The 19,508-nt window shown below is 34.0% G+C and overlaps 1 long non-coding RNA gene across 3 annotated transcripts in view; it reads left to right on the top strand.

Moving 5' to 3' along the window:
* The first annotated feature begins 1,079 nt into the window (after nucleotides 1-1,079).
* The window catches only part of LOC121204488 (uncharacterized), a 31,361-nt gene continuing 12,932 nt past the window's right edge, over nucleotides 1,080-19,508 (top strand). The window contains exons 1-4 of one of the 3 annotated variants that reach the window (XR_005899406.1): nucleotides 1,104-1,810; nucleotides 1,913-1,981; nucleotides 2,541-2,599; nucleotides 2,696-2,802. This is a non-coding gene — a long non-coding RNA (uncharacterized lncRNA). Of the gene's footprint in view, nucleotides 1,811-1,912; nucleotides 1,982-2,180; nucleotides 2,488-2,540; nucleotides 2,600-2,695; nucleotides 2,803-19,508 lie in introns of those variants that run through there. The other 2 variants (XR_005899407.1, XR_005899408.1) reach the window with 2 other exon arrangements.

The raw sequence follows: 19,508 nt of genomic DNA, 5'->3' as shown, positions 1-19,508 counted from the left end.
CTTTGAGATTTTTTTTTGTATGTATATTGGAAATTAATAATTAAAAAAATCAGAAATGAGCTTGTTACAAAGTAAAAGAAACTTAGCCGGTGATCAAAAATAAAATGATCTAAGCCATTAATAAGGGAAAAAAAACCTAAAAGCTGAAGTAATCGAATTACCAAGTTGTTGTTTACACGTTAAGAGTTATTTAAGGGTTTTTTACTAAAATATTATAAGAAATAAAATATTAAAATGGTATGTTTAAACCATTATGTATCAATTAACCCTAAATTTAATCAATTAACCTTAAACCCTAAATCAATCCCTAATTTAATCAATTAACCCTAATACCCTAAACTCTAATTTAATATTTAGTATTTAAAATTAATAGTTAATTTATACTCCAATTCAATTAATTTTTTTCCTAAAATCCCTAAACCCTAAAATCCTAAAAAACCTTAACTCAAAAAACCCTAACCCTAAATATTAAAAAATCCTAACCCTAAATCAATTAAATAATAAAACCTTAGCACTAAAAAAAGGGCAAAACGCTTCCTTGGGGGAGCGTTTTGTCCACGTCAGCAAAGCGCGCGTTTTTTGCTGACGTGGACAAAGCACTCCCCTAGGGAAGCGTTTTGCTGACACGTAATCTGAAATCGCGTTTATATAGATGCGTTTTGGTGGAAAACGGCCTAATTCGGTAAAAAACCTAATAAACAGCCCATTTCCGTAATTATATTTTTTAAAGACCTTTTTTAAATAAAATGGCCAGCAAATGTGTTCGCACTCTAATAATTTGATAGTGGACAATCTATTATGTTGTCATGTATGCATTATGTAAACTAAGTTGGCATCATTTGGTATGATAAAAAGTTGTCATTTTATTGAGAATGTAATTGGTGGGAGACTGATTCTGAATGTAATTTGAAGTTTGTTTCATAAAATAAAATATTATTAATTTACAATAAAAATTATTGTTCGTTCTATTAAATTAACATTTCACTGCTTTGTACATTATTATTATTATTATTTTTGGAAATATACTGGCCTTCATTAATATCAACTAAAGAAAAAAAATTCAAACCAACCATAAAAGAAAAGCAAAACAAGCCCAATCCTAAAATGTCAAAAAAACCCAGTCCCTGAACAAACAAATATCCTACCAAGACCCTAGCATCTACTCACAGCTAGTCATCATTTTGACTAACCATTTTCTTCTCTTCACCATTTCTTCATTTCCAAGCTCTAGAAAAATCCGTCAACAAACCAAACCCACCTCTGATTCAGGCATCCCTACCATGAGCGAATTAACTCGTTAATTAGTTGCACCAGTGTTTAGCAACTTGGAACAGGAATGCCTTCACCCAAAAACTCTCTTCGATTCTCAAAATGTCAAAAAACTCGTTTCAAAAAATTTCGTTCTGAACTGTTTCAGAACAAAATCTCATTGCTTCCTTGTTCCTACTCCGGGCCTGACAGTTATCCATTCCTCCTCGTTTATCCTCCTTCACAGCCTAGGCTGCATATTTGGAGAGACCATTAACCAGATAAGCATTCCCTTCATCACTTAGCCCTTCTTTCACTAAAATATGTGCTACTCTGTTCATTCGTCTTCCTTCATGCTTAAATCTACAATTAATAAAGTTACTCTTTAATCTTTTAGCATCTAAAATGTAAGACCTAATTTCAGATCTGTCATCATCCTCGCAAAGTATCTTCTTAATAACTGATAGCTTGTCTCCTTCGACCTCAACTCTCAAAAACCCCGACTCCGCCCCAAACCTGACCGCTTGAACACAAACGAGAGCTTCTGCAGCAAACGTCGATGGTATGTGTCTGTTATTATGAACTTTTGTTTTTAAAACGTGACCACTAGAGTTTCTAATCACTATTACTGTGCATGACCTTTTATGTTGCTTGTCAAATGCAGCATCAAAGTTGATTTTAACATTGATATCCTCTGGTGGTCTCCAGCTTTCATTCACCAGTTTGCTGATAGGTAATCTCTTATTAACCCCATCTAACTCTCGCTAATAGTCGATGATGAAATGAGTCAGATTAGCACTTGTTTGCATCTTCCTTTCGTGAAGAAGTTTATTCCTGTCTGTCCACAATGCCCATATTGCACACACTATTGTTCTAATTCTTTGGTTAGACTCTCTTTCAAATAAATTCTGAATCCAATCCTTATACTGTAGTTGATTTTGCTTCAAGGACCACCCGATTCCTAGTCTGGTCCAAACATCATTTGCGAATGGACAGTCTCTAAACACATGCTTTGTCGACTCTTCACTCCTTAGACATCTCATATAGTTTGCTAAGCTTACCAGTTTGTGATGGAATAGATTAGTTTGAGTAAGTAGAAAATTATTAATGGTTTTCCATACCATGATTTTTGTTTTTGAGGGTCACTCCACATGCCATAGCTTTTTGTGCATAAGTTTATAGTGACTTTGAATTGTAAAATTTGTGTCCCGATCATTCTATAATAATGTTTTGTAACTACTTCGAACTGTGTTAACCCCCGAGGCTTCGTCTCGCCACACCATCTTTATCAGCTTCTTTCTCAACGGGTAGGGGAATGCACAGAATCCTTTCAGCGTCTTTGGGATGAAAGGTACTTCTTATTGACTCTTTCAATGTTGTTCAACTAAGTCCGAAACATAAACTAAATTTTAATTAAAATATGATGATTGAATCTTATAATCTTCAGTGCCCGGGACCCATGCTTCATTCCAAATCAATATCTGCTTTCCAGACCCTACTCTCCAACCCATCCCTTTCTCAAGTAGACCTTTCGCTGACCATAAGCTTTTCCAGGTAAAGGATGGTAACTTCCCCAACCTTGCTTGCAAGAAATCTAAATGGGTAGTACTTTGCTTTCAATGATTTTGTTAATAACGAATCCGGATAACAAATCAAACTCCAGCCTTGCTTTGCTAAAAGTGCCACATTAAATTTAGAAAGGCATCTAAAACCCATTCCACTTTCCTATTTTAAATTACCAAGCTTCCTCCACTCGTACCAATGAATTCCACGTTTACCGTGTCATTTTTGCGGCTAGAACTGTCCCATAACGTTTTCTAATTCAACGTAAAAAGATTTTGGCAACAAAAAACATGCCATAGAGTAGGTAGGAATTGCCTGTAACACGACTTTAATGAACACTTCCCTCCCATTGATAAAAACCTTGTACTCCACCCTTTGACTTTACTAATCATTCTATCCTTCAAAAGTTGGAAAGTTCTCTTTTTATCCCTTCCCACCATATTTGGTCGACCCAAATATCTTTTTGGGTTTCTTGAAGTTCGTATGCCCAACCACCATATTTGGTCGACCCAAATATCTTTTTGGGTTTCTTGAAGTTCGTATGCCCAATATATTCGCAATTTGTTCCCTCATTTATTCTAGGACATTTGAACTGAAAAATGCCATAGACCTATCGAAGTTTTATGCACTGACCTGAACATATTTCATATTCTTGTACTATGGTTTTAAGGATATTGGCTCCCCTTTTCGTAGCCTCCTCGAATAAAATAGTCGCCTGCAAGTAATAAGTGGGTAATAGTTGGTCCTTGCCGGCAAACCTTTGCTCCTTTAATAGTTCTAGCCTCACTAGTGATGAAAGTCCTTCACTGCAAATTAAGAATAGGTAGGGGCTTAGAGGACCACCTTCATGCAACCCTCTCATTGGCCTGAAGCGCTCTACCATCTCGTTATCCATGCATATCGAATAATTAACTATTGTAACACACCGTATGATTAAAGACACAAATGAATCTACAAAGCCCATTTTTTAATAACTTTTTCCAGAAACTTTCACTCCACCCTATCATACGTAGGGGTGTTCAATCGGTTAACTGACTGGTTAACCGACCTGAACTACTATTAACTGAATTAATCGACTCTTTTAAATCATTAACCGTTAATCGAATCGAAATTTTTTCAAAAAAGTTAACTGAATTGAACTTTTTTGATTAATTTGGTCGGTTAATCGAATTAACTGAAATTTATATATATATTTTTGGTTAAAACAAGTATAAGACATATCAAAAATTAATCGACCGATTAATTTATATTTCTAAAAAATTAATCGAACCGATTGAATATTTATATATAATAATATTATTTATTAAATTCGATTAATTCGATTAACTGACCGATTTCGAACCAAATTAACCGTTAACCGAACTTTCAAAAAATTATTAATCAACCTCTGACCGAATTAATTTGGTTAATCGACTGATTAGCCGAATTCGGCTGGTTAACCGAATTAATTCGATTTTACTCGAAATTTGCACACCTTTAATCATACACTTTGCTCATATAGAGCTTCAAAGCTAAGCTCCCATTCTAGCCCTTTTTTTTTTGTTTTAAGGAGTGCATTAATTCAAAAGCTAGCAAAATATTGTTCGTAATGAGCCTTCCAGGCACGAAGACACTCTAGGCTTTATCGATACATGCATTTAGAACTTTTTGGAGACGATTTGTCACTGCCTTTGAAATAATCTTGTAAATTATTGTACAGAGGCTAATTGGTCGAAAATGTTAGAAAAATGAGTTTGAAAAACGCAGTGAAAATAAATTTAGGAAAACATATGAGTTTTAAAATTTTTTTCCAAAATAAGATCTTGGTTGTGATATCTAAAGTAATAAACACTTAATCAAAATTGTACATTTTTAACTCGTCTAGAATGAGTGCTTTGACTGAGTAGTTTTATCCATTATCTTCAAACTCACTTCTGTCAAGTGTGGGCTCGTTTTGAATAATTTTTTTTTACAAAAATTAGCAGTGGAGTAATTTTGTAATTTCTCTAAATTTTTGGGTTAAGTTGTAAATCAAAAAATATTTCTAGAAATTTTTTGGAATAATCTTTTTAGAGAATTTTCTCTCTATAACTTTCTCTTCAATTCAAGTGTATGTTTAAAATAATGACCCAATACTCTCTTTATATTAGGAGAGTTTAGAGAGTTTAATTATGATTAAACTTAACCACTCTAATATTAAATTAATATAAATGATAAATATTATATTAATTTAATATTAAAATAATCACTTTAATATTAAATTAAATTTAATATTATACTATTAAAATAATATTATTTTTGGAATAATTAATCTGAAATCAAATTCTCTGGTAGAGTCCTAGTAGGAGTGTAACTTTTCTACTGCTCAACCACTGATGACCAATTGTCGCCAGACATCAGGATGCCGTTGTTGCAGCCACTAGCATCGCTGTGTTCAATGATGCAGGTACAACAACACCCTTATGGCACCCTGAGCCAGTGCCAGTTTGGTCCATGTTAGTGAGAACCCGACCGGTCTGTCTAGCCATCGATTGGATCGTCGACCCGGTTTCACATACCGAACTTAGTTTGCCCAGTTTTTGGGTCTCGATCTCGATTTTGGGCTCCCGGGCCCAATTTATGATCTTAGGTCCAATTTTCAAGGTCAATTACCCATTGGACTAATTGTCTAACTTAAAAATTAACTTTCAAAATTATTATATTAATTTTAATCGATTTGATTAATTTAATTTTACTTGATCAAAATTAATATTTCCAAAAATCACTTAGACTTTTCAAATTAATTTCTCAAGAAAATTCTTTAATCAAATTCTCTAGTTGAACAATTTTTACGACCACCTAATTTAATTCCACATCGAATAAATCGACAAAAATTAAATTATTCCCAAAGTCGTAGAATTTTCTTTTGATTCAAATGCAGTCCGAACAAGCTTTTGTTGAGCTAGCGTAGGGACCAATTAGACATTATACAATTAGGCTCTAGTGATTGCAATTATGTCTAGAAGTATTGTTTCGATAATTAGTAATTACTTAATCATGGAGTCAGTCCATAAGAAGTACCACGATTGAAAACTCCTTATTGTATACTCTTTACGAAATTAATTCATCCAACTGCTTTGTCCAATGGCCTCGTCATGTGTGTATTGTATACTCTTTACGAAATTAATTCATCCAACTGCTTTGTCCAATGACCTCGTCATATGTGTGTTACCCTCATATGATATCCTTGACTTTTTTGAGTTAAACATCTTCACTCAATACAATTCTATTTTATCTTATTGTCACCATCGTGTTTTCTTAATGATTAATATGACCACTATCAATAAATGACTATAATAAATTGCTCGTTCGAGAACGAACAACCCGTGGCTACATTTTATATTTATCAACCTACACAATGCCGTTGAGAGGATATCATTAACTCTTTAATTGAGCTATGAATTCCATTGTTTTTAGTGAACTCATGCCATACACAAGTTATGTAGCCAACATACTGGCTATGGGCTCGATCTTCTTTAGAGCATAAGCATCCACTTATATCAAAGCACAGAAGTTGCAGACGCATGGTTAGTGACTAATTTAGGATTTAGGTAAATCACACCATGAACGTCACAAGTGAATTAATTCACAAATGGGTTCAGAATTAATTCATCTTGGGTCCAATCCAATATATCATTTTACCAATGCATACATCTGTGTCTCTACTCATGGAGTCAACTGCTCCAATAGCCAATACTAGCCATCTCCCCAATTGAAATTGTAGACAACATAATAATCCTTCTCAGTATTTGAATCAAATGCTCACTTTGATTATTTTACAGGATTATGGGTTCATTTAGATTATTTATTAAAGTAAGTTGTCTTTCTTACACTGTAAATATTCTTTACAATGCCACTTATCTTCAGTTTGAACTTTAGACAATCAATGAGCTAATCTTTGCTTGTCACAATTTTGCTATGCATACAAAATATAAAAAACATAAATACAAAAGACACTATATTGAAGTGTGAAATTAACTTTATTTATTTATTTATCGTTCAAATAAATAAAAAGTTGTTATATGTTTACTACAATATGGTCATATTTCCCAACAGAAAATTCTTAAAGTTGGTTGGGTTCGTCACTTTGGGTATAAGGACAATGTTTGTCATATTAATTTCCTCAATCGACCCTTCCCTGTTCAAAAAATTAAGATAATAATCTCTAACCTCTTGTCCAACAATGTGCCAATACTTTTGGAAGAAAAGAGCTAGGAACCCATCACTCTTAGAAGTTTTGGTGGGCCCTATATTTTTTAAGAGCTAAAGTAATTTCTTTCTTAGTATAATTTTTCATTAAAGCTTGATTCATACTGTTCGAGATACGAGATTCAATTCTTGTCAATATGTACTCAAGATTATCGGCTCCTCGTAATGAAAACATTTTTTCAAAATATCTCCTTGCCACCTCTGCCATCTTACTTTTATCCGTAATAATTTGGCCACCCTCATTCTCAAGTTCCTTTATCTTATTTGCCCTTCTTCTTTGTGATGCAAAATTATGAAAGAATTTAGTGTTCTTATCCTTTTCTATCAACCAATTCATCCTTTTTCGCTACTCCTAATACCTTTATTCTTTTTCAATTTCAAGATTTAAACGGATTTTAGCATCAATAAGTTCCTTCAAATTTGTATCCGTTCTTTCCATCATATCTAGTTCCTCAATTCGAATAAATAGCTTCATTGATAACCCTTTTCGCAATTTCTTTATTCACATTGCTCATCTTTGTAAACCTTTACCTACAAATTCTAATTTCTCCATCACCCCTCCTCTACTCATCTCCCATAGCCTCTTCACTTCATCTTCACATGATGTCTCTACGGTCCACCACATTTCAAATATGAACCCTTACTTTCTTTTACTCAATCCTTCTTGCTTGTTTTGGATAAGTACAAGGCAGTGGTCTGAAAAAATGTGACAAATGCCGAATTGTATATTCGGGAAATAAATTGAGCCATTACATGTTTGCCACTCCTCTATCAAGGCGTTTCTTAATGTTTGTTTTAGGTAGTTTCCCTCTCTCCCATATAAACCACTTCCCAACATAACCTACATCCTTATGTCGACAAATATGAAGGGATATTTTAAAATCCTCCATATGACGTTCATCTCTAGGCAAACCTCATTTCTTTTCAAAAAAATATAAAATCTCATTAAAATCACCATAGACCAACCATGACGTAACTTGCTATCTACCCAACCTTTTTAAAAGGTCCCATGTCCCACTCCCTCTCGTGCCTCCGATGCCCCATAAAATCCAGTCATTCTCCATATAGCTTGTACTTCATTATCTTCAATATCAACATCAATATGGTTATTGGAGAAACTCCTTAAACTCACAGATATCTCCTCCTTCCATCCAAGACTTAGCCCACCACGCGTTCTAACTGTTGGCACATCAATCCCAAAGTGAAAACCACACCGTCGTCTAACTCTTTCCATTCGATTACGATCCATTATTGTCTCTATAAAGAAGACCACTTGGACTTCTCAATCCATGGACGTTCCAACTTAAGATTTTCATTGTATTTGGTTGGCTTGCCTATTGGCAGCCGCAGATATTTGATTAGTGCAAATTGTTCTTTGTTGTTCTTTTAAACCATCTTCCACTCTAAACATAACTCGACTTTGTACATGATTGTTTGACCTATGCCTTTTATTGCCTTCAACATTCTCCAATGGTAGTTCCTCTCTATCTTATTCCATATCATTCTTCTCCTCCTCGCTTATCAATTGTATTCCCTTTCCTTTATTTTGCTTCTTTCTACTTTCTAAATTAAACTTTAAGGTTTGGGTAATAAAACCTGAGCTATGCTGCGGATCAAAACTACAATCCCTGTTACTATTATTCGTAGGTACTATTTTTCCAACCGTGTTCACATTTTCTTCCCTTAACCATACACTTGGTGTGGTACTTGCTCGCCTCGGTTGTACCCTTAATGATATATCCTACCCATACTTTATTTCTTTTAAACCTAGGTTAATCCTCATTCGATAAAACCTATCGCAATGCCTCAAACACCCACAAAGAAAGCAAATAAGAGAGTTTTTCATATCGAAATTTCACGTTTTGACTTAGATATAATAATCTTTTTCTTTCTTTTTAATGGTTTTTTGATATCTATCTAGACTCAGAGACGCATAAAATTCCTAAAACCTTGATTAAGTTGTTTTGTATCATGTTCTAGGAATTTACCAACAAAATCTCCCAATTGTTGCGTCACACAATTAGAGAAAAAACATGGTGGAAGATCATGAACTTGCACCTAAAATTCGCATAAACTAACGAAACTAAATTTGGGCCATTCCCTTCTTTTAATCTATGACACAAAAGAAGGTAATTATTGAAGGTCCATGGCGTTCCACTCATCACTCGCTCCACATCAACCTCATAAAAGAAGTGAAAAAGATAGTGTTTCTCACCTAGATTAAAGATCTAGATTCCTCCCAACGGGTGCCATAAATTAGTTATTGTGTTTTTAGTGCAAGGAAATTAACCAAGCTTGATGTAAGACAACATCCAACTACACACATCTCATACACTGATTTCTATGGCCTGTCTCTGTTGCAAACTGTAGGCCTTTGTCCTATTCTTCCTCAAGGCTTAATTTTGCAAACTCTTTCTCCATTGATAACTCTTTTGACATATTTCTAAAATTCAACTTTTCCTGGTTATGTAAAAATTTTGAACCTACAAAATTTAATCTTTTTGAAAGGATTTCTCTAATATCCCTTTTTCTAAAGAAATTTTACTTTGTCGGCACCAAGAAAACCTCTAATGACACAAAGAACCAACTGTAAAAACCCTAGACTTTTGCTAGACTAAATCTGGCTATGACGGAGCAGAAAAACCTCTAATGACACAAAGAACCAACTGTAAAAACCCTAGACTTTTGCTAGACTAAATCTGGCTATGACAGAGCAGACTCGTATGTACATTATTACTTAAATACGTTAACTATTGTTTTAAAATTTTACTTAATTTTTTTTCCAAATTACTAATTCGTTAGGTTTACAAATTTCTTATCAAATTACAACATTGCAAATTATTAAAAAATACTTAAATAAATTAATAAAGCATATTTTAATAAATATATACAATCGGCTCATGTACAAGTAAGATAATTAATTATATAATTTATAGCAAGGTTAAGGTTTTGAAATTTTAAGATTACATGTTTGAGTTTACTTGTGCAATCTATGTGTAGTTTTTTTTTAATAATCACAAGTGTCTTCGTCTATTTCAAGGTAAGATAGTAATATTATTTTGGGTCAGGGTGGCATTCAAGTAAAACCCTCCCCAATAGTGATGACTTTATAATTCAAACTCAGTCCAAATGTCTGAGGAAGAAGTCCACTCCACTTCTTCCAACCATTTATTGGTGTAAGCAAGTTAATTTGAGTTGAATTAGTTTATTAAATTAATTATCAAGGTTGTCACAACTGGAACGGTGGTCAAATCGATCGGACGATGGATTTTTCGATCCAAATAGTTTGATAAAAAAATCATAAAAAATAAAAATGAAAAATCAGTTCAATTGCAAACTGAACCAATTTTTAGCCTGATTCAATTGGTCTCTATGGGTTCGCGAGTCAACCGACCCAACTTCTTGCTTCAAACCAGTACCTCAGTCAGTTCCCAATTCACTCCAATTCCAAAAACACGTTAAAGATTTAATTCAGTCCTTGCAATGATTGATTTTGGTAGTAATTATAGACATGGTTTTAAATTGTAACTTCAAAATAATAATAAAAAAAAGTTTCCTTTTAGAATAATTTACTTAAACTTAACATGTACTAGTGTTAAACTAAGCTTTATTTAATAAATTATTTTGATGTAACAAAGTAAAATCCATCTCAAAGTCCGTCTAAAACTCCAAATACTTTGAAAAATAATTTGAACACTTAGAAATATTTTAGCCAAGCTCAAAAGCCTTCAAACATTTTAAACAAACTGAAAAACTACTCCCTAAACAAAAAAAAATATCGATACTTATCAATAAGTATGGATACCCATACATTTTTATCGATACCTTTACTAGTATGTATATGGTTTTGTATTCTGACTTCAAAGGAATTTTGAAGGAAACACATTATCGATACTTATTATTAAGTATAGATACCTAGACAATTTTATTGATACCTTGGTTCGTATCGATACGAATTTTGCATTATGGCTTCGAAGGATTTTTGAACAATTACATAAAATATTGATACCCATAAAAAATATCGATACTTTTGATCAAGTATTGATAAATTTCCTTTGGTATCAATAGAAATAGGGCTAACAGTCGCTAAATTGTTGCATTAAATGCTAATAATATCGACACCTATAAAAAAGTATCAATACTTTATGTGCTCGTTCAAAAACCCTTTGAAGTTAGAATGCAAAATCCGTATCAATACGAACCATGGTATCCATAAAATTGTCAAGGTATCAATACTTAATTATAAGTATTGATACTCAATGTGTTTGCTTAAAAATTTCTTCGAAGTCAGAACACAAAAACCATACCGATACTAGTAAAGGTATCGATAAAAATGTATGGGTATCGATACTTATTGATAAGTATCGATAATTTTTTTATTTGGGAAGTAATTTTTCACTTTGTTTAAAATATTTGAAGGGTTTTGAACTTGCCTAAAATATTTCTTAGTGTTCAAATTATTTTTCTAAGTATTTTGAGTTAAAGAAAGACTTTGAGAAGGATTTTACTTTGAGATTAATTCTTTATTCAAAAATATCTTTATTCTAAAAAACATTTTATTTGTTATATCAAAATAATTTATCAAATAAAGTTTGGTTTAACAATATTCCCCTTTTGATATAACAAAATATTTTGGTTAATTAGTTTTTTTATTAAGTTACTCCCCTTTTTTAAAGTTCAATTTTAATCAAGGGCTTGATTTTAGGGTTTAAAAAATTGGTCACAAAATTATTGAGATAAATTAACAAGATTTTCCATTAAAGAAATTAGGGGTGAGCGTTCAATCGAATCGAATAGAAAAATTCGAGTTAATCGAGTTGGCGAATTCTATTTTATTATCCTAACTCAATTTGAAATTTTCTTGAATCGAGTCGAGTGAGATGGAATTCGAATCAAATCGAATATATTTGTTTGAGTTAAATTTTAAAAAAATGACATTGGGTCTTTGTAATCACCATCACCCACCGTAATCAAAATTACTTATTGTAACCAAATTTGTTATTAACTTTAATCTCCCCATAATTTGTCGAAACCATTTTTAAATCGAGTTTTGGAAAATGGGAATCGACTTTAAGAAAAATGAAAACGGGAGTCGCCACCAATCTTTTTAGGTGTGATTGGATCACCTTATAAAATGTTTTGTTTTAAAACATTAATTTTGGTCTACGAAAGTCGAGAAAATGGATTCGGGAGTCGGTTACGTACGAGGAAGTGTTAGCACCCTCGTAACGCCCAAAAATTGGTACCTAATTGATTATCAAATGTCTTTAATGTCAGAAATTTGAAAGTTTTAAGATGCAAACCTCTTTTAATTAGAATGTCTCAATTTTGAAAATTAAGGCTCACTTCTTTTAAACGAGTCAAAACATCACATCCAGTAAGTTAGGACGCAATATTTTAAAACCTTCGAAACTAAGCTCGTCTTTCGAAAACTTCTATCTCAAAACAACAAAACGCCATATCCAGTAAGTTAGGACACTATGTTTTGAAATCTTGAAATAATTGTTTAAGTTTTGAAAACTCAAAATCACTTAGAAGGGTGCTTGACTATTCGAATTCAACGAGAAAAGTCGCAACCCAGTAAGTTAGGGCACTACCTTTCTCAAAGTTTCCAAACATCAAGCATTGCCTTTTTTAAAAAAAAAACCTTGGAATATTATTTTAAATGACGTTTTAGGATGACATATTAATGCATCATGAAGCATAGATGTACAAAATATTCTAACATTTTCATACAAACATAAATAATATCATTAAGACAAAACTAAATAACATGAACATACGTTTAATGAAAAAAATCATACTAGGGTAAATATAAGATAATAAACAAATAAAAACATGAGTAAACTAAAAGAAAAACATAATACATGCAAAAATTATACAACAATATATATCATAAAATAGTACATAAAAGAAATAATTAAACATAGCATATAAAAAATGAAACTATGCACAAATAAGATAAATGACATACACTAAAAAAATGAATAAATAGAACATTTACAAATTATAAAAATATAATGCAATAGTTCAAAATATATGAAATGACAATATAATATATATACATGCATAGAAAATATATATTTGAAAATAAACTATATAAAAAGGTTAAATATTATAATATATAAAATACATAATCAAATGTATAAAAGATAGGAATAAATATACATATTTGAAAAATGAAGAAATTAAAATAAAAAACGGGTTGAAAAACTAAGATAGACGAAGAATAAAATAAGAACAAACCACAGAGAGTAAGAACGCAAGAGGGAGAGAAATTTGAGTGAATGCTCTCAAGAATTCTTATTGCTTCCCAAAACTCAAGTGATTTACAATGAAGGGAGAGACCTCTATTTATAGTTGAGCCTCCCCAAATCCAACGGTACAGATCAATTACATCAACGGTTAAGATTAAAGGATATCTACAAATTAAATCTCCAAGATTACAAGATCATATCTTCAAGATTGCATATCATATCTAAGATTGCATATCATATCTAAGATTGTATCATATCTAAGATTGCATATCCTTAAAAATTATATTTCCATATGAGTCAAGCTTATAAATAGACCTTAAATCTTTTCAAGTAATGGGCCATTCTGATTGGGCCAAATTATATGTTTGTAATTTTGTACTGGACTTGGACTTTGTTTTATTTTTATTTTTTAGGGGTTTATTATTTTAAATACTGAAATGGGCCGGGCAAAAATGGGCTATTACAGCTGTCCCTATTAGCTCATTGTCGTGTAACGAGAATAGTGTAAAGACTATAAAAGGACCCATTTTGCCCGGTCTCATCAGCTTCAGACTTCATGGTCCTCAATCTGCTCCTTGCAAACTCAAGATTGTCATGTTGATTTCTTCGATCTGCTCTCCATCAAACATAGAGACGCTAAATTAACTTTTTCGATTTGTTCCTTGTCAATACCAAGATGCCAAATCATCTTGGATCTGCTTCGATGTAAACATATGAAGGTCAGATCTTCTATGTCTTTAATCTGCTCCCCGTCGAATATGGAGATGCCAAATCTACTATCTTCAACTTGTTCCTTATAAACACATGGATGCCATGTTAAAATCTTTGATCTGCTTCGCTGTAAGCACAGGAATGTCAGATCTACTATGTCTTCGATCTGTTCCCTGTAAACACAGGGATGCCAAATCATCTTGGATCTACTTTAGCGTAAACACGTGAAAGCCAAATCTGCTGTGTCTTTGATTTGCTCCTTGTGAACACAAGGATGCCAAATCATCTTGGATCTGCTTCAGTAAAATCATCTGAAGGTTAGATCTGCTATGTCTTTGATTTGTTCCTTGTAAACACAAGAATGCCAAATCATCTTGGATCTGCTTCAGCGTAAACACGTGAAAGCCAAATCTGTTATGTCTTCGATTTGCTCCTTGTGAACACAAGGATGCCAAATCATCTTGGATCTATTTCAGTAAAATCATCTGAAGGTTAGATCTGCTATGTATCTGCTCTCCGTCGAAATGGAGATGCCAGATCTGTTATCTTGGATCTGCTTTGGTGTGAGAACATCGGAAAGTCAAATCTGCTATGTCTTTGATTTGTTCCTTGTAAACACAAGAATTCCAAATCATCTTGGATCTGCTTTAATATAAAAATTTGAAGGTTAGACCTGCTATGTGCATGCTCTCCATCGAAATAGAGATGCCAGATCTGTTATCTTGGATCTGCTTTGGTGTGAGAACATCCGAAAGTCAAATCTGCTATGTCTTCGATTTGTTCCTTGTAAACACAAGAATGCCAAATCATCTTGGATCTGCTTCAGTATAAATATCTAAAGGTTAGATCTGCTATGTACCTACTCTCCGTCGAAATGGAGATGCCAGATCTGTTATCTTGGATCTTCTTTGGTGTGAAAACATCCGAAAATCAGATCTGCTATGTCTTCGATTTGTTCCCTGTAAACACAGGGATGCCAAATCATCTTGGATCTGCTTCGATGTGAAAACATCAAAAGGTCAGATCTGCTATGTCTTCGATCTGCTCTCCGTCGAGTATGGAGATGCCAAATCTGTTTCTTCGATTTGTTCTCTGATAATACAGAGATGCCAAATCATCTTGGATCTGCTTCAGCGTGAACACTTGAAGGCCAGATCTGCTATACTTTAACCTGTTACCCTACTGCTTAGGGGGTTAAGATCTGTAAACCTGTTACCTTACTGCTTAGGCAGATAAGATCTGCAAATTTAACCTGTTACCCTACTACTTAGGGGATTAAGGTGATGAATTTTGTAATTTTCAATCAATCTTGCTATATTGTCCACTGGGGAATCCACCTGTAGAATTGATTTCCTAGAATTTATGCTTATGCCAAATAATTAAGATACCATGATCGAAATGAGTCAAATGCTCCTAATTATAATGCAAAATGTTTATGAAAATGGTTCCTATTTCGCATGTCATCCCTCATTCCTTCATCCAAGTTTATCCTTACTTGTCTCGAAGTCTCATTCCTTCTCAGCTTGTGGGTTTGTACCATTCTTCAAATGCTATGACCCGCTGCAAATGTCTGTAAGATGATCCTCTCTTAGGATCGAATTGTTTGATTTGTTCAATCATCATTTAGACTGAAGAAGAAATTTTAGTTTCCCCGAGTACATCCGACCCTCACATATGGGAATTCCTTAAAAAATTGTCCTATTTCAGTTTCTTGTATTATCTAGAAATTTTCAGAGTAATATGCAAAACTTCATTTGTAAAGATATTTAGTTCATCAATCATTATTTCTATGCAACACACTTTATGAATAATGGAGGATGAATAAATTGATCTTGAGGATAATTTGAATGATTTATCAAAAAAACAAAGGAGGTTAATCTAAGAATCTATCTTTGAGAAGAAAGAGAATCCAAAGATAGTAAACAGGACAAAAATCAGATGCCCCAGATATCGCAGCTTGGGCTTCCGTATGTAAACTCCGTGATGACTACTTTGGGTTTAACATGTGTTTAAAAGATCCAAAGTAGTTTGCCCGGTATGTAACATATTTCACTTCTTGTCAAATCTAGTATAGCAAGATCACTGCACGCCTTTCAAAATTTGAGCTGCCCTTTTGGGTTTTCAGCTCAAAACCCCTTTGGTCTCGAGGTGCCATTTGCAGGTTTTCACCTTGGCCTCTCCATTTTTTTTGAAATAGAAGTTTCAAAGTGCCATTTGCGGGTTTTCACTTTGGCTTTCTTGAGAAGTTCTTGTGAACGAACACTCTTTGTCTGTGTCATCCATTCTTGGTACATTTGATTAGGATGAATACTTTCAAGTTAAGTTTACTAGAGGTAATTGTTTTTTGACTCCATCGAATCATAAACCCATGACAAAGAGATTGCCCCAGCAGCAATCCTGGCTGTCATTTAATAAACCCTATAAAAAGATGGTTCAACGATTCTCAACAGATAAGAATGAAGCCGCTGACATTATCCTTCAACCTGGAAAGCTGAGGTATCTAAAGTGCTCCCGGAGCAGTCACCCCACCTTGGTTTAATGATGTCTCTGAAGCATCCACAAACTTCATAAATTACCCTAATTGTGAAACTGTCAAATGAGCGTAACAAATAGGGGCCACAACAAATATGGCTGTGGTACTCCTTCAATACACATAAAATGAAGAATGAACAAGCTCTTGTAGTTGATCAGCTGAAAACCCAACCTATTCTAAGAGAAACATGATAGTGGGTCGGTTTTACAGTTCCTATTATTCTAGCATGAGCACAAAGGTAAAAATCATTGTTCTTCGGACGACATATTTTGTGGCCAATGACGGTACCAGGTAGCATATTGTCAGGAGATCCCTGCTGAAAAAACTTGGTAGATGGTTATTCGTGCCACAATAACCACAATCTTTAGGGTTCCACTTCTTGTCAAGGAACTTGCAAGCCTTAATAATTTGATCAAAACTTGATTGAATTGAGACTCGCTAACCCCATCCCTAAAAATAATGATTTGATCAGGTTTCCTCTTCCCTGAACTTGTATAGAAGTCTAAGAGAGCTACCTTTATGATACCGTCATCCACTTTGTCAAAAACTGGTTTTGAAGAAAGAATCTATCATTTTAAGCTTCAGAGATTGTGTACGGCCTGATGCCCCATAGCTGGAAATCAATGGCCACCGCCTGGAGCTAACCATTGCAGCTATTGACGGCACATTAGACTGCTCAGGAAAGCCAAACAATGCACTCATTTGAAGGATGATGGTTGGAACCTTTGAAACAACTGGAATTGAAGGTGTTTGCCCCAGCGTAAGCATAGAGAGTAGGCGGTAGTTTCTTATGCCTATTTTTACCAGTCTCGGTCATCTTCTGTAATTTGTTTTTTTTTTCTTCTTTTTCTTTTCTTTTGGCAACCTTTGTTGTACTGTTGTATGGCGCATTATCTTTGAAAAGACTGTAAACTTTTGGCATTGTGCAGTTATATATAATCTTTTTTTTTGTTTTTGAAATGGATGACTTTTGACTATGTAATATTGGCATATGAAGTTATCCCCCCTCTTAATGGAGTAGTTGACGTCCACAAAGATGAGTCATTGTCAGCTTGAAACTTTTGACGAGCTCGGGCCCATAACATACATGCTCCATAAGTCTTGACTACTTTAAATTTGGCATTCATTGTACAACTGATGCGATCCCTTTCCATGGTGGACCAACAGTGCCCCAAAACCTCATGTTTATCTTGGCAATTGCAAATTCTCCTGCATGCATCTTTGGACCACATTTTTGAATTCCCATAATAGTCTCAACAAGGTCTTGTTTTGTCTCCTCAGCTAATTCTAATTTTGCAATCTTTCCTTCTTCTAAGGCTATATTTCCTACCACCACTTCATGGGGTAAAAACCATTTTCAACAAATTCAGAAACAAGTCACAATTTCTGTCACCTTCAAAGTACTGAGATTCCTCTAAACACATATCACACTCAAAAGGAACTCTGAATCTGTAGTATCGTTGCCCGTGTCATTGATATCTAGGGGTCTATGATAGGCACACAAAAGAATATAAAAGGAATAAATGAATTAAGAATGACTATTTACATGAAATGAAAATTTATAAAGAATGTCAAAGGTCAAAAGAATCAGAATGAAAGAATATTTACTTGGATAAATAATAAAAGTATGTTTTATTGAAAATAAAAATGTCTGAACATGAGCCCACTTCTCAAAAGAAATCTCATTACCCCTAGGCTTTAGAGCAACAAGAGTGTTCTGAATATTACTCCGTAAAATTCCTAAAGATTACAGGAAGTTCTTCTGCAGTCCAATTGTTTAAAGAACTTCCCGGTTCGTAAGGGCGAATGCCCTCAAGGTTTCTTTGTTCAGTCCCTTCCTCATGTATGACATTGATGGGATGATTTTCATTTCCAAACACCCCCTTCTCCGAGTAAGCTATCCCCCCTGACACAAAAGTCGGGGATATGTAAGGGAACGACTTTAATTCCCATTCAACTTCTTTTTCACTCAGCCGTGACCCTCTTCTCTCTCTCTCTTTTTCTTTCTCTTTTTAATAATTTTAACTAATTACGGTCTTTTTATAATTTTGAATGCAAATGATGCAATGAAATGCTATAAGATGCAAATGAATGCAAAAGGTATTGATCTCGATTCAATCTCATTTAGAAAACTTTATCTAGAAAAAGAATATCTTTACATATAAGAGGATTACAAATACGCTTTCGCCCTAATGCCCAAAGTTTTAATTCTATCTAATAAAAGGGGTAGCTCTCGACCTACATCCGACGATGACTCATGCATCTTACTCAATACGTCAGCTCGTACTACCAAGTCTTGAACGTGTTCAGCTACCTCTCGGATCTGAATTATGGCTTCTCCAATAAGGTAATCTCTATCTCTGACTTGTTTTTTAGACTAGCGCAGTTCTCTCTTTAAATGATCCTCTCGTGCCTCAAGCTGCTCGATAAAAAGCTTACTATCTTGCAATGCTGATTCCAACTCCTCAACTTTGCCTTTTAGCTTCTTTACCTCTACCGTGGAATCACGACTTCGTTGCAGATGAAGGGATCGCCGAAGCTCTGTCACCTTAGTTTTTAACCCTTGATTTTCTTTCTCTAAGGTCAAATTCCTGTAATTGCATCTCTTGGAACTTCCTCTCCCAATATTCGGCTTTGGACTTTTCCTCTCGGACCTCTTTCTGCAACTAATCTGAAGACCTTTCTATTCTTCAAGGATACTTGTGCTCTTTTGTAATGCTCCTTTAAATCATCTTGATCTTCATCAATCTTCCTTTTCTCCTTCCTTTCTTTTTCAACCTCCATCTTTTGAACGTCGACGTCTAGGCTCAAGTATATCTTTTCTTCCTCGAGCTTTCCTATCCTCTTCTCGAGCTCCAAGTTCTTTCTCTCGAACTCTTGCTTCATAATTTCTAACTCCGAGGACGTCACTTGCAAATATTCCTCCATCGATCGAGCTCCTTCCACGCTTGGCCTAGGGATGTTATCAT

The sequence above is a fragment of the Gossypium hirsutum genome, chromosome A08 (genome assembly GCF_007990345.1).
Source record: "Gossypium hirsutum isolate 1008001.06 chromosome A08, Gossypium_hirsutum_v2.1, whole genome shotgun sequence".
Classification (NCBI taxonomy): domain Eukaryota; kingdom Viridiplantae; phylum Streptophyta; class Magnoliopsida; order Malvales; family Malvaceae; genus Gossypium; species Gossypium hirsutum.
Note: the sequence above shows the minus strand (reverse complement) of the source record. Positions and strands in the feature narration are given on the sequence as shown.